Here is a 6,000-nt window from a genome sequence, read left to right on the forward strand (position 1 = left end):
GGAAAACTAGGACACAGAGCACACGGGGAAGGACAACACACCAAAACAAGTCCATAATCCTAATTATGATGTATTATATAAATATAGATGATGTGTTTGAGTTGTTTTAGTTAGGTTAATTTAAGTACTACTACTGTTTCAGTGGTTTAATGTTACCTCATTGCAACTTTACAGTGTCATTTCTCATCACTTTTCAGTAGAATCTACAGATGTTTTACTAATATGGCATAGTTAAAGGACATTTTAATACTGAAGAATGCACACATGTCATCTCTTAAGTCAAATAGCAAGAAAACATTCAAACAGGAAACTGACATTTGTAGCAAAATAATTAGCAGGGCATATATCCCATATTGCAGTCCTGGGCTGTGCTGTGTAATTGAGCTAGGCCTCCCACACGCATGGCTGGGTCAAGAGCTGACATATCGCTGCCTCCTCTTCACTCATTGACTCCTCATCTTCTTCATCCCACCACTCTGCGCTTCAGAAGCTCGCTATTGTCCCGCCAAGGCCGGCAGCAGAGAACAAACACCCTCCTCCACACACCCATGCAGCTCTGCATATAATCGTCTGCTCTCCAGACACTGCCGGATAGACGGATTAAGCAGAATAAACCAGTACAAACAATAACAATAACAATCCTATTCGTTTTCTCCAAAGAGAAATACAGATATTCCATGAGATCTGAAGTTGTTAATCAATGGTATATGGCTTGTATTTTTATATTGTAATTTGTTGTTGTTGTACACAGTCTGTTCCATTGCCCCCATTATTTATTTATTAATTTATGTATTTAAATAGCCTTTGATTTCTAACAAAGTTAGCAATGTTGTGATCTATCCCAGAGTTTCATGGTTTGGTTGAAGGCTTACAACTGTTTACAGAAGAACTTTTTGAAAATCCCTATGGAGAAAATGAATGGAAAAAGATTTCCATAACCAAAAAAAAAAGGGGGCAATCTATGTTGTGCTCTGTGACATAGGAATGACATTTCTTCATGTTTTTGAAGGTAACCACAAACAATTGCAGCGGAACTTGTGTTTTTAGTTGCTATGGAGTCAATACAGTGTAAGAATGAAGTTAGTTTATTCAAGGAGGCAGCACTTTACTGACAGAGCCAATTATGAACCCTCATTCTTTAAAATGATTGTATACCATGAGTTGTGAATCACAGTAGTTATTATCAGTTATTAAATGATAAGCTCTGCGTCACATACAGGGGTTTTGGCATATTTAACTGCTTTAGAACAGACAAGCCGAGTCAAAGTGACAGCAATTAGATGCATTCCTCAAATGCCGAGTCAGCCCACAATCCTGCGGGGCAAATATGGAGTTCCCATTCAATACTGTGTGTGGTGCCATCACTGATTTAACCACTACCTAATGTCTTCCCGTCAGAGGGATAAAGGTCATGTATTTAAAAAAAAAAGGCCAGTAAAAAGCCTTTTTAGTCATACCATGCGGAATGTTCATTGATTTCAAATAAATGGTTAATTGTACTATATATATATATATATATATATATATATATATATATATATATATATATATATATATATATATATATATATATATTAGGGGTGTAACGGTTCACAAAATTCATGGTTCGGTTCGATACGATACACTGATGTCATGGTTCGGTTCGGTTCGGTTCGATACGTTTTAGATACAGCAAAATGTAAAAACATCTCAACTTTTCAGAATGCCGCAAGCGCACCGCGGGTCATGTGACAAGAACCAACCAATCAGCTTCATCCTTTCCCGTAACAACGTTGAGAGCTCAGCCAAGATGAAGGATCAGCTGATCATAGTTGTATATGGATTGCAATTTTGAAATAAATTTAGTAGCAGAGCTACTGCAAGCGATTTTTAGAGCTGCAAATCCATTTATCCTTCGCTGAAATTTCCGCGTCTCATGGAGAGAGCACGTCATTGTTGCTTAGCAAAGACAGACGCCTCATGAGCGCTTCTGCCCGAGCGCTTTGGAAAGGAGGAGAAAGACGCGCTTAGCGTTTTCCATGCGTTTTTAGGCACGATATGTGAACGGCCCCTAAGGCGCTCGCTCACTCAGCACGCGCTGAAGGCTCGTTGCAAAATGTCGAATGCATTTAACAGACCAGAAATATAAGATCCTAAAATAACCAACAGGTCTGGTGTTTGGGTTGGATTCCCTGTAAGCTATAGTGTCTAAATGCTGCAGGGATAGTTTGCTGCGTGCATGTTTCTCCTTTTTTTTCGTCTTTTCCCAGATAGTACTGACGCATATATCCAAGATATTCCCGCTGGTGTTTTTTTTTTTTTTTTTTTTTTCCGCTGGTGTACCCTGTCATGTTGCAGATGCGACATACCGTTGTTTTTTTATCCACCACTCTCTTGCCATCACCATTATAGCTTAAAGGGAATCCAAAGTGCACCCAAACACCAGACCTGTTGGTTATTGGAGGATCTTCTCATTTCTAGTCTGTTAAACGCATTGGCTATTTTGCAACGAGCCTTCAGCGCGTACTGAGTGAGCGAGCGCCTGCTGAGTAGCCTAACATAAACATATAAGATGGTGTTTTTTTCTTCTTCGGGAGTGTCAGGGGCGTTGCCTGTTACGTTGTTTGGGTTATTGGGCTACCTTGTTGAACGCATATCATTATATTTCTTTCTCTCTCTTTTTTTTTTTTTTCAAATAATTAATTACTCCAACGAACCGTTCGGTATACATAATGCGTACCGCGTACCGAACCGAAAGCGTCGTACCGAACGGTTCAATACGAATATGCGTATCGTTACACCCCTAATATATATATATATTTATTTTGTGTGAAATTCCTCTGCAGTGAAAAAGAGCATTGTAAAAACTGCAGAGATAACATTAAGCTGTAAAAGTGATTTATTTTCAACCTTTCAGTATCAAATAAATGAATACATTTGAACACAAGACATACTGATGTTACCAAACAGGTGTCCGAATAATGAGAACAGTCAAATACAGAAGAGAAACAATTTTAAAGGGGAAAGTTTAATGTGGAAAACTCCACAAGGCATCTGATTATTTCGCTCGGAGCAGCACATTTCTGGGAAATTATTATTTTTTGTGCTACAACATTGACATAACCCCTTTATATGTATATGTATCAGTGTATGGATGAAATAATCTCATTACGCTTTGATATTAATGTAGATTCAATTCTTTCTTCTCTTGTTTAGACTTTCCAATGCACATCTACTTTTATTTCCATTTATACATTAAAAAGACTTTGAAAATTGACCGTTAATTAAATTGACTAACTAATTTATTAACTAAATACATGAATGAATGAATGAACGAATCTCAAGACTTTCTTTTTGTCACATTGAGGTTTTTTGTTCCAATAATAAAATCGTATTTTATGTCTGTCTGATAAAATTCTTGTTGTTTCTGTATTCCACCAGCAGGTAAATCTAAATGTGATGTTAATGCACTCTGGTTGTTTGTGTGTAGAATACGTTGGTAAAAGTTTAGAAGAAGATGGAATTTTCCATTCCATGAGCCTGTTTGAATATGAGTCATTGTTTTTGAGGTGCAATCTTTAGGGTCTCGTTCTCTTCACTTATTTCTAAATAACAATAACTACTGCAAACAAAGAAACAGCATCAAGAACATTCTCATCACCAATGAAAGCAAAAGCTAACAACAAAAAAAAGCACCCTGCAGAAATAAGGGAATCCAGTGACATCTTGGGTGAATTTGCTGTTTGGGCTCTTGCCAAGGAAATAGCAGGCCTCATAATTTTCTGCTTCTTTATGTGTTGTTTTGACAACGGAATGTTTTCAAACATGAATGGAATATTACCAGACCTTTATGTCCATCCCTAAGTTATAACAGCTATTGGCGTGGTAAGGTAAAATATAAGTATTACTTATATTTTTCGAAAGTATGAAAGAATAACGAAGCAGTTTGACGGTTTTACATGTGCTTCATGGGCAGCGTGCAGCCTAACATGCTTCAACAACTTCATGAAAACCATTAAAGGGAGATTTGTCTGAGGCTTTGTTTACTTTGCCACACCTGCTATCAGGGAAAACCAGAGGAAATCCTGATGGTTTATCTCGCGTCTGATTTAGACTGCGCAGTCATTCCCTTTTTTTTTTATTCACATGCCCAACTCAGCACACATACCTCTCCAAGCTGTCTGTTGATGATCTATCGAGAAGCATACCAAAGCACACATAACATTCTGAAGTGTGTTATTTGATATTGCATTACATATTAAAGGGATAATGAATAGAAAATGAACATTTGTTAATTTACTCACCCTCAGGTCATCCAAGATTTTCCTTCATTAGAAAAATAAATACGTTTTTAGCTGAAACCGTGATCCTTGGTGATTCATAAAATGCAAGCTAGCAGCTACCGTCACTTTTAGAGTCAAAAATGCATATCAATGAACTTAAAATTAATACCTGTGGCTCCTGACGATATATTGAGGTCTTATGAAGCCAAACGATCAGTCTGTGCAAGAAACTCACCATTATTTACAACATTTTTATTTGTAATCTAGAGCCTCAGGCAAATGGTCAGAAGTGATGTTTGGTTCACAAATGAATCATTCTTTTGAACCAGTTCTTTTTAGTGAACTGGATAAATCAGTTTAGCAACTGAGCCATCTTAAATAGTTCAAGACTTCAGCAGCACAGATCTACATGTTACTCAACTCACCTACATCTTAGATGGCCCGAGGGTGAATACACTGAAATGTGTAATTGCAAATCTATTTACAAACATGACATGCACAGTGCAATAAAAATAACATTTGAGTATGTTTTTGTTTACCATGAATACCAGCGCATTCATCAGTACGTGCCACCCTTAATAGAATTGTGAAAATAAAAATAAATGTGTACTTAAGTGGGTCAAAACACACTCTCATTTGAAATGTAATGTAAAATATAATACGCTTTCCTTTGGTAAACAACACAACTTTAAGTGTCTGAAAACATTGAATTCAGTTTGTACAAGTATGCTGACGTGTACTTCTTTGCTAGTGTGACAATGTATCTGGTGGTTTTCCAGTGTTATTGGTCATCATTTAATAGTTATCTTTATAAAATGATATTTAGTTTTGTCCTAATGAAAATGTGTTAATTTGGATGCTCTTCCTAATCCGTTCAAGTCATGGTGTAATTTGCAGCATCACGTGTTTTAAAACATGAGAAAGACATGTTGTGATTTTGTTTATTGTATATTTGTGTTTCAATGGCTTTATGTGAGGAATATTCTCTGTATGTGACCACATAAATATCTGGAGATGGAAAACATTCTGATGGTTATTATTGAATAGAGTAAAAGTCACAACAGTCATTATCATAATTTATGTAAAGACATTGGGCCCTATCTTGCACCCAGCGCAATTGACTTTGTACACCGACGCATGTGTCATTCCTATTTTGCACCTGCGCAAAGCGCGCTTTTCCCTCCACAGAAGCACGTCGCTAAACTAGTGAATGAACTTGCGCTCCCTGGGCGGTTCAGCGCAAAAAAGGAGGCGTGTTCCGGCGCAAACAATCACTGGTGATATTTTGCTGTTCCATTAAACAATTGCGCCACTGACCAGAAAAAAACCTAGTCTAAAGTCAGTGGCGCGTTGCGCGTTGTTCATTATGCTACTTTAAGGGCGCATGCTTGACCATAATGTATAGCGTGCACAACGCGCATACACTTTGCTCATGTAATCTACACAGATGCAACAGTTATTTTTGCAAATCATAAATTGTTACACTAAAAAAATATTAACACTTGACATGACGGAAATCATTGTGGTGTGCCACGAAGATGTGAAAAAATAGGCATAAATCTAGCTTACAAATTATTCAGGCTAATTGTAGTAATTAAGGATCAGACCTGTTTGAGGTCATATATGTATATAAGGACATCTGACAAATTGGTTTGTCCGTCAAGAACCAGGAAAAAAAATCGATGAAACAATTGTGGCTATTTCCTCCCACGCCTGTTTAACCGACGCTATTTTGGGT

The sequence above is a fragment of the Carassius auratus genome, chromosome 23 (assembly GCF_003368295.1).
Source record: "Carassius auratus strain Wakin chromosome 23, ASM336829v1, whole genome shotgun sequence".
NCBI classification, from domain to species: Eukaryota; Metazoa; Chordata; class Actinopteri; order Cypriniformes; family Cyprinidae; genus Carassius; species Carassius auratus.